Source organism: Zea mays, chromosome 9 (genome assembly GCF_902167145.1).
Source record: "Zea mays cultivar B73 chromosome 9, Zm-B73-REFERENCE-NAM-5.0, whole genome shotgun sequence".
Lineage (NCBI taxonomy): Eukaryota > Viridiplantae > Streptophyta > Magnoliopsida > Poales > Poaceae > Zea > Zea mays.
The window spans coordinates 162283185-162294127 of record NC_050104.1 but is presented as its reverse complement, the minus strand read 5'-3'; positions in this window follow the sequence as shown (position 1 = coordinate 162294127).

The window sequence follows — 10943 nt, the reverse complement described above, 5'->3', positions numbered from 1 at the left end:
TTTTATACCCCCAAATCTAGGGTGTTACACCGCCCGAAAGAGAAGTAGAGTTCTACATTGACCTAATTCCCGGCACTGCACCCATCGCAAAGAGACCATACCGCATGGCTCCCACCGAATTAGCAGAACTAAAACTCCAGATAGCAGAACTCCAATAGAAAGGGTACATTCGTCCCTGCTCATCTCCTTGGGGAGCACTAGTCCTATTCGTCACCAAGAAGGATGGAAATATGAGGATGTGTATTGATTACCGATCCTTGAATGAGGTTACAATAAAAAACAAGTACCCACTACCTCGGATCGGTGACCTCTTCGACCAGCTTCAAGGGGCCAAGTATTTCTCCAAGATAGACCTAAGGTCAGGATATCACCAGCTAAGAATCAAGGAAGCAGATGTTCAGAAGACGGCTTTTGTCACCCGGTACGGACAATATGAGTTCACAGTAATGCCCTTCGGACTAACCAACGCACCCGCCTTTTTTATGAATCTTATGAATAAGGTATTTATGGAAGAGCTGGATAAGTTTGTCATAGTCTTCATTGACGACATCCTTATCTACTCCAAGAGTCGCGAAGATCATGAGCATCACTTCAGGATTGTCCTCGGAAGACTTAGAGCACATCAACTCTACGCTAAGCTTAGCAAATGCGAGTTCTGGTTAGAAAAGATAGCCTTCCTTGGGCATATCTTGACTGCAGAAGGAATAGAAGTAGACCCATCCAAGGTAGAAGCAGTATCCAAATGGAAGCAACCATCCAATGTTAGTGAAGTTCGAAGCTTTCTGGGAATGGCAGGATATTACCGTCGTTTTTTCAAAGGATTCTCCAGCATAGCAAGACCCATGACCGAGCTCCTCAAGAAAGACAATAAGTTTATGTGGACCCCGAAGTGTGAACAAAGCTTCCAAATCATAAAGAAGAAGCTCACAACCGCACCCGTTTTGACGCTGCCAGACATCCATCAGGATTTCATCGTCTTCTGTGATGCTTCAAGGCAAGGCTTAGGGTGTGTGCTTACGCAAAATGAGAAAGTCATTGCATATGCATTGCGCTTACTAAAGCCGCACGAGCAGAATTATCCCACACACGATCTGGAATTGGCAGTCATAGTGCATGCCCTAAAGATATAGCGGCACTACCTGATTGGGAACAAATGTCACATCTTCACTGATCACAAGAGTCTGAAGTATATCTTCACTCAGCCAGACCTCAACCTCCGTCAGCGAAGATGGCTGGAATTGATCAAAGATTATGACCTTGAGATCCACTACCACCCCGGGAAGGCCAACGTGGTAGCAGACGCCCTCAGCCGAAAACCTTTCGGGAAGAAGGGGACCAACTTTTTGGAAGATTAGAAGTAGGAATCAGCTCAACTGAATGCATGTCTAGGAGACAACGGCAGCCTAGAAGTCAAGCCAATGCTAGAAGACCTCATATGCAAGGCTCAACGCCTGGACACTGAGACAGCAGGTCTTATGGAAAAAGCTCGCAAGGAACCACTTCCGGACTTTAGGACAGATGAGGAAGGAGTCCTTTGGTTCAAAAATCATCTGTGTGTGCCAAACGGGGAGGCCCGAGAAGTCCTGCTCGACGAAGCTCACAACTCAGCCTACTCCATCCACCCAGGAACCACCAAGATGTACCTAGACCTCAAAACCAGATACTGGAGGAAAGGGATGAAGAAAGAGATAGCACAATATGTGGCCCGGTGCGACACTTGCCAACGAACTAAGGCCGAGCATCAGAAGCCTGCAGGTCTACTGCAACCCCTTCCAGTGCCCGAATGAAAGTGGGAAGAAATAGGCATGGATTTTGTAACCGGATCACCCCGGACCGAAAAAGGGAACGACTCTATCTGGGTGATAATAGACCGTCTTACCAAGGTAGCCCACTTCATTCCAGTGAAAACTACCTTCGGAGGAGCCACCCTTGCCCGGATATATCTTAAAAAGATAGTCAGACTCCATGGTATTCCATGGAAGATAGTGTCAGACAGGGGAACCCAGTTCACCTCAAAATTTTGGATGAGTCTTCAGCAAGCTATGGGCACCAAGCTAGATTTCAGCACCGCCTATCACCCCCAGTCAGATGGTCAGACAGAAAGGGTCAACAAGGTCCTCGAGGATTTATTGAGAGCCTGCGTGTTAACGTTCGACAGAAATTGGGAGTCCAGTTTGCCTTATGCAGAGTTCTCGTTTAACAACAGCTACCAGGCCAGTATCAAGATGTCACCGTTTGAAGCATTGTATGGACAGAAGTGCCAGACCCCTCTAATGTGGTCCAACATAGGGGAAAAGACACTAGAAGGACCTGCCTTTGTTAAAGAGGCAGAAGAGAAAGTTGCCCTAATCCACAAAAGATTACTTGAAGCTCAGAGTCGGCAGAAAAGTTATGCAGACAACAGGCGAAGAGAACTCAAATTTGAGGAAGGAGACTTCGTCTACCTCAAGGTCTCCCCGATGCGCGGAGTCAAAAGATTCAAGTGAAAGGAAAGCTAGCTCCTCGGTTCGTCGGTCCCTATCCCATCATTGGCAGAGTAGGACCTGCGGCATACCGCCTTGAATTGCCAGAATCTATGTCAGATATCCATAATGTGTTTCACGTGTCCTAGCTCCGCAAATGCCTGCAAGTACTAGAAAACCACATTGAAGAAGAGGCAATCTAGATTCGGAAGGACCTTCAGTACCGAGAAAAACCATAAAAGATTCTTGACTCGGCAGTTCGAAAGACCCGCAACTCAGAAGTGAGACTTTGTAAAGTTCAGTGGAGCAGAGAAGGAGAAGAAGAAGCTACCTGCGAGAGTGAGGACTCCTTGAGGAGGGAATACCCTTACCTTTTCTCAAGCCCAGTCTGAATCTCGAGGGTGAGATTCCTTTAAGTGGGGTAGGTTTGTAACATCCCAAAATTTAACCTGAGGTTTGGAACCCTAATCTCCTAACCCCCCCCCCTTAATCACTCCTTAGACTCCACCTCGTAGGACATCTCTTCATATGCATACACTTTGATTGTTAGAAGCACCTCACATAGATTATTATTTTTTAGCACCTAAGATTATTTAGCTAATTATTTGTTCAAAAGAAAAGGAGATAAAAGAAAATAGAAATAAGAAATAGAAAATAGAAAAGAAAAAGGGAAAACCTTCTCCCCCCGGTTGGCCCGTTTCCGGCCCAGCTCCCTCCCGCGCGCCTCGCCCCCTCCCTCGGCCCAAGCGGCCCAACTCCCTCCCGCGCACCGTGCCGCTCCCCGCTGATCGGTCGGCCCCGCCCATCAGCTGCGCCTCCCCCTCCCTCTCTCGTCGCTCTCCCGCTGTCGGCTCGGCCCCACCCATCAGCCCGCACTCCTCTCTCTCCCTCGCGATCTCTCTCTCCCTGGCAAGCGGGCCCCGCCCACCAGCGCTTCCTCAAGCCCGTGACCGGGGCTAGCGACGTGATTACCGCCGATCGCCACCATCCCGGTGAGTCTCGCTCTCCTCCCTCTATTGAGTTCCAGTCTAATTAAGGTAGTTCTTGAGCACCGACACTTCACCGCGAGCACGACTCACCTCTTCCCCTCGCCTATTACACTTGTTGGCCTCACCGGCAACCTCACCGCCGTGAGCGCCCGCCACCTCGCCGTGAACCAACCATCCCAAGCACCCTCTGGCCAAATTGGCCCTACCCCCATGATTCCCTACCCCCGCCCGTGCCTTGCCGCCACTCCCCCGTCGCAGAACCGGGATCCTGGCGGAGAACCGTCGTGGACCTCACCGGCGGTCGAGCCCGACCGGTTCACCCCCCTCCTAACGTCGTCTGTCTCCCCTCCCTCTAGCACGTGGGCCCGTGCCCACAGCGCCGTCCCCGCGCCATCCCCGCGTCGTTTCCCCGCTGGCGGGCCGAGTGGGCCGCTTGCCCACGCGGCCGAGCGCTCGCCCGCGCTTGCTGGGCCAAAATCTCCACCCTGGCCCAGTTAGCAAGGAATTCCTTTTCTTTTCCCTTTTTCCATTTCTTTTTCCTATTTTCATATATATATATATATATATATATATTGATATTTTATGCACCAAAAATAGTCTAAATGAATTATAAGGCACAAAAATAATAATGTCTAACAATTGGCACACCCCACCAAGTCACCATGACTGATGTATTGTTCCTTATCTGTGTTTGCTAGTGGAAGAGGGATCCGATCCTGCGGAATTTGTAGCTCCGGAAGAAGGGCAGGAACCCGACCCCTCTGAAATAGATCTTTTGTGCCAGGAAAGCTTCGACGAAGGCAAGTCCATTCTTCCCTTGATGCATAAATTACCTATTCTTTCTACCACTACCTAAGCCGGGATTAAGGGATGGAACTTTTGCATTGTGAGCAGAGAGATAGCCCGCATTAACAAACATCTTTTGAGTACAAAATGTGGGATGGGAGAAGGGCAGTGTTTTGACTAAGAGATGTTTTCAAAAAGTGTATGATGAAGGGTATTCACCCTCATCACCTTGTGAATGGGATGATCAGGGACTCCATGGTTTATGGGAAGGCCTAAGGTGATGGCTCAACTGGTTTATGTGTGAGCAGAAGGATTGTCCCCTCATATAAGGACCGGTTTGTCATCCTTCACTACCTATACTCATGATAAGTACAACCACTCGAGACTGTATGGGCAGTCACTCAATCTGAACTCGTACGGTCCAAACCCCAGGGTTATGAAGGCTGGGGAGCACCGGGAGGATAAGGAGGGGGAATGTTTTGTCCGGTTTGGACATGGCGGTGGCCTGACTCCTTCCGGTATAACCGTTAAGGTAATGACGTGTGAGGAAAGAAAGAGATTCGGATTTGGGTCTCATTGGCCATGAGATCGCAGAGCCGGACTAGTGGGTAAAGTGTACCCCTCTGCGCAGAGTTCAAACCTATTCGAATAGTCCGTGTCTAGTGGAATGGACGAGTCTGGTGTGGTATGACAATTAGTGTTTTACAACCTCCGTGAACAGGGAAATGTGTGTGAGTGTGTTTTTGGAAATGAAAACGATGCCACGGGAGCGGGAAGCTCAGTGGTGGTTGAGTGTGAAAAAGTGATGTTTCCTTCTTTGGGAAAAACCATCAAAGTATTGCCTTTCTCTGAGAAAAAGAAGAGTGACTTCAACTCCACCATATAAAGCATGTATTATATAGGTCCCTTTCTCTTTACGGGAGCGGGATGTGCTTGCGTAATACCTAGTGTATTCACCCTGATTTATTTATGTTTTTCAGCAGCCGAAGACTTCTTTTCTGCTATGCTTGATTGAGGGGGCTGTGTCTGCACCCAGTTCTGCATGTGGCTTGGGCTAGTTATCTTCTACTGTGCTTTGTATTTCTGGCTCTCTCTCGAGCTTGTACTCTGGTATTGTAATAACTTTTATTCGAACTTTGTACTATTTGAAGTAAGGAATGTGGTTACTAGCCTCCTGGGACTAGTAATTGTTTCACATTTGAGTCCCAAAGGATCGGGACGCTTCACCTGCCTTCGTTAAGGAAGCAGAAGAGAAAGTTGCCCTAATTCGCAAAAGACTACTTGAAGCTCAGAGTCGGTAGAAGAGTTACACAGACAACAGGCGGAGAGAACTCAGGTTCGAGGAAGGAGACTTCGTCTACCTCAAGGTCTCCCCGATGCGCGGAGTCAAAAGATTTCAAGTGAAAGGAAAACTAGCTCCGCGATTCGTCGGTCCCTATCCTATCATTGGCAGAATAGGACCCGCAGCCTACCGCCTCGAATTGCCAGAATCCATGTCAGATATCCACAATGTGTTCCACGTATCCCAGCTCCGCAAATGCCTAAAGGTGCCAGAAAGTCACATCGAAGAGGAGGCAATTTAGATTCAGAAGGATCTGCAGTACCGTGAAAAGTCAGTAAAGATTCTTGACTCAGCTATCCGAAAGACCCGAAACTCAGAAGTGAGGCTCTGTAAAGTTCAGTGGAGCAGAGAAGGAGAAGAGGAAGCTACCTGGGAGAGTGAGGACTCTTTGAGGAGGGAATACCCTTACCTTTTCTCAAGCCCAGTCTGAATCTCGAGGGCGAGATTCCTTTAAGTGGGGTAGGTTTGTAACATCCCAAAATTTAATCCCAAGTTTAGAAACCCTAAATCTCCTAACCCCCCCCCTTGATTATCTCCTAAGACCCCACCTCATAAGACATTTCATCATATGCATACACCATGATTGTTAGTAGAACCTCACATAGAATATTTTTGACACCCAAGAAAATATAGCTGAATATTTGTTCAAAAGAAAAAGGAGATTAAAGAAATAGAAATAGAAAACAAAAACAAAAAGAAAATGGAAATTCCTTCCCCCCTCAGCTGGGCCGGATCCAGCCCACCTATCCTCCCCCGCGTGCCACGCTCCTCTCTCCCTCGCGGCCCATGCGGCTCATCCCTCGCGCCCGCTCGCGCGTCGCGCTCCTCCCTTCCCCGCTGACCGGCCGACCCCACCCATCAACCACGCCCGCCCTCGCTCCCTCTTGAGCGCCCTCTCTCTAACAGGCGGGCCCCGCCTATCAGCTCTCTCTCCCCCGCCCGTGATCTGCTAATGACACGATCATCGCCGGCCACCGCTCGCTCCATCGCCTCGCCATTAACACGCTCGCCAGCTCGGTTTGGCGCCTTGCGCCACCGCGCACTGTGCTCGAGCTGTCCCTTCACCCCGCCTGCCGGAGCCGTCCCGTCGCCACTATATACCATCATCACCTTCGTGGCAAGCTCGCTGGTGCTTGCCACCTCTCCTCCCTTCCCCGCCCCAGGCGCCTATAAAAAGGACCGCCCGAGCTCAATCCTTCCTCGCACCGGCCTCGACCACTCCCTCACCCCCTCCACTGGACCGAATCAAGCTTGGCGCTGCCGCCTCCCTTCTCTCCGGTGAGTCCCTCCCTCTCCTCTATGTTAGCTTATAGCCAAATTGCTATAGCTCTTAAGCTCCGCCATTGTGCCCCAAGTTCAGCACGCACCCCCCTTCGCCTATTGTGCCCAGTAGCCTCGCCGGCGACTTCACCACCGCGGGCACCCGCCACATCGCCATGGACCGGCCACCCCGAGCGTCCACCGGCCAAATTGACCCCACCTCCGTATATCCCTACCTCCGCTCATGCCTTGCCACCTTTCCATCGACGCAGAACCGGGCCACCGACGAAGAACCGCCGTGGAACTTCACCAGAGGATGGTTTCTCCCCGTCGCGAACCGCCTCCCCCCCCCCCCCCGTCATTTCCCCCCTAACGTCGTTCCCCCCCTCCTCACTGGCACGTGGGCCCGCGCCCACGGCGTCGTCCCTGCACGTCCCCCGCTGGTGGGCCGGCTGGGCCACCTGCCCGCGCGCGCGCGCCCGCGCTCGGCTGGGCCGAAATTTCCCCCGACCCAGTTAGCAGGAAATCCCTTTTCTTTTTCCTTTTTCCATTTCTTTTTTCTATTTTCATGTATTTATGCATATATTGATATTTTATGCACCAAAAGTAGTCTAAATAAATTATAGGGCACAAAATAGTAATATTTAAAAATTGGCACACTCCACTAAGCCACCATGGTTGATGTATTGTTCCTTACCTATTTTTGCTAGGAGAAGAGGGATTCGATCCTCCAAATTTGTAGCTCCGGAAGAAGGGCAGGAACCTGACCTCTCCAAAATAGATCTTTCGTGCCAAGAGAACTTTGACAAAGGCAAGTCCATTCTTCCCTTGATGCATAAATTACCTACTCTTTCTACCACTACCTAAGCCGGGAATAAGGAATGGGTCTTTTGCATGGTGAGAAGAGAGATAACCTGCATTAAAGAATATCTTTCGAGTACAAAATGTGGATAAGAAAAGGGTGGTGTTTTTACTAAGCGATGTTTTCAAAAAGTGTATGATGAAGGGAATTCACCCTTATCACCTTTTGAGTGGGATAATCAGGGACTCCCTAGTTTAGGGGAGGGCCTCAGGTGTTGGCTCAGCCGGGTTAGGTGTGAGCAGGAGGATTGTCCCCTCATATAAGGACCGGTTTGTCATCCTTCACTACCTGTACTCATGACAAGTACAACCACTCGAGAATGTATGGGCAGTCACTCAATCTGAACTCGTACGGTCTAAACCCCAGGGTTATGATGGCTGGGGAGCACCGGGAGGATAAGGAGGGGGAATGTTTTGTCCGGTTTGGACATGGCGGTGGCCTGACTCCTTCCGGTATAACCGTTAAGGTAAGGACGTGCGAGGAAAGAAAGAGATTCGAATTTGGGTCTCGTTGCCCATGAGACCGCAGAGCCGGACTAGTGGGTAAAGTGTACCCCTTTGCATAGAGTTCAAACCTATTCGAATAGTCCGTGTCCACTGGAATGGATGAGTCTGGTGTGGTATGACAATTAGTGTTTATAACCTCCGCAAACAGGAAATGTGTGAGTGGGTGTGTTTTTGGAAATGAAAACAATGCCACGGGAGCAGGAAGCTCAGTGGTGGTTGAATGTGAAAATGTGCTACTTCCTTCTTTAGGGAAAACCATCAAAGAATTGCCTTTTTCTAAAAAAGAAGAGTGACTTCAACTCCACCGTATGAAGCATGTATTCTATAGGTCCCTCTCTCTTTACGGGTGGGATGGGCTTGCGGAATACCTAGTGTATTCACCTAGATTTATTTATGTTTTTCAGCAGCTGAAGACTTATTTTCTGCTATGCTCGACTAGAAGGGGCTGTGTCTGCACCCAGTTCTGCCTGTGGCTTGGGCTAGTTTATCTTCCACTGCGCTTTGTATTTCAGGCTCATTAGAGCTTGTACTCTGGTATTGTAATAACTTTTATTCAAACTCTATACTATTTGAAGTAAGGAATGTGGTTACTAGCCTCCTGGGACTAGTAATTGTATCACATTTGAGTCCCAGAGGATTGGGGCGCTTCAAACACCCATGTCAACTTAGGTTTTTGTTTACACGCGATACGGACACCAGTCACTATACTGCTTTGAAAATTGGAAGAAGGAGCAAAATGGGAAGAGAAAAGAAAGTAACGCCTGAATTTGGTGAGTATCAGAGAAGAAAAATTTTACCCCTCAAATTCAGGGCGTTACACGGACCATCTGGCTAAAGGGCGCGGACCGTCAGCATGTGCGCAGAATGTGTGCTTCAAGCACATAACGACTAGAATTGAGAGGTAGGCTATAAATAGAAGTGGAGCTTGTGTGTGAGGCCTCTCTTGGCCATTCCTAGCACACATTGTGCTCATTTGTGATCCTCTAACTCATTCTCTCACACTCTTTGCTTGAGATTGCATTCTAGTGAGAGATTGATTGCTCCTAGTGCATTTGCATTCATTGGTGATCTTTGAGGCACTAGGTGGTACACTAAACAAGCGTCGTTGGCTTGTTACTCTTGAAGGTTGCCGCCTCCTAGATGGCTCGAGTCTTGTCTCCGTCGAGCTCTTCGTGAATATTGTGGAGGAGCCGCATGTTGATTGTGAGGGGTTCACGCCTACCTTGACGGAGCGGCAAAGGCGGCGCTAGTGGAATTGAGGTATTGAGTGATTTCTTGTCCACTTGGCTCAAAGATCAAGCCATGTCATTCTCTTCACTCCTCACTTATTACTTTGCAAGTAGTTAGTAATTTATGTATTGTCTCTCATTTCTAGCATTGCCATATTTGTTCATCATAGTTTGCTTACTTGTCATAGCTAGAGAATTTATATCTCTTGTCATATTGATTAAATTTCTGTAGTGTCTTGATTTTAGTTAAAATCGTCTATTCCCCCCTCTAGCCGGTGTCCTAGATCCTACACATTGGTCGAGCGTCGTTCTCGATCGGCCATGGCAGGAAGGCCGACATAGCAATGCACAGCCAAATGAGCCCTACCTCCCAAGGACCGGTGGCTTGCCACCAAGTGCTATGGAAAAATAGGGAAGAAATGGCTGAACTAGTCCGAGAAAGACTCGGCGTAAGTGTAGCCATATCGGGATAGTCGTATTGAAAACCTTATAATCACTAATTCGACACCATGCTATATCCGTAAGGGACAAGGATACTGGATTTCTCTAAATTTTATGGTGAAAGCGGGAAAAGCACGCACGGGCACGTAAGCCAGTTCTTAGCACACCTAGGAGAATTAACTAATAGGGAAGCCTAATGTGTCTGCTTATTCTCATTGTCCCTTACTAGTACCGCATTCACATGGTACGCGACTTTGCCACCTAACTCTATCAACTCCCGAGAAGAGTTAGAGCGGAAATTCCATGAACACTTTTTTTCATGAGAGCATGAGTTAGAACTAACTGATCTGGCTTCAGTCTGATAGGAGAACGGGGAATCAATTAATGACTATATTTGGAGGTTCCGGGACAATAGAAACTGTGCTTCCAAATACATGTCACGGACAAACAGCTAGTAAGGCTAGCTTTTAATGGATTGCTATCCTACTTAAAAAACAAATTGGATAGCACTTGGTTCTTTTCAGTAGCTTAGCTACATCATCGGGCTTTGGCCTGTGAAAGCCGATGTAGAGAAACATCAAAATCGGTTGGTCGTACTATACATCTATTGGAGCGCGATAATTCGGATGATGAATCCACAGATATATGTACCACTGAACTTGTTTGGTCAACAAAGGCCAAACATTTACCTTGTTCTTCTTTACAACCGGTTCAAAAGAATCGGCAAGAAAAGGTTAAATTTACTTTAATGTCGCCAAGTGTGATAAAATATTTGACAAACTATTGAAAATTGTAACATTAAAGTAACTCATAATCTTCCTCCTCTAGATGAGTTAAAGAGACGTGCTTACTGCAAGTGGCATACTTTTTTCCCATGCCACCAATGATTGTAACATTTTTGTCGATAGATACAAATCGGCCATAAATGAGGGCCAGTTGATTTTTCAGGGAAAGCAAGTGGACACGCAACCATTTCCTATCAATATTATAGAGCTAGCAAGAAAAAGGGTCTTGATTCGGCCAAAAGTGGCCAATAAAGGCAAAAGCAAAAACATCATTATTGGTG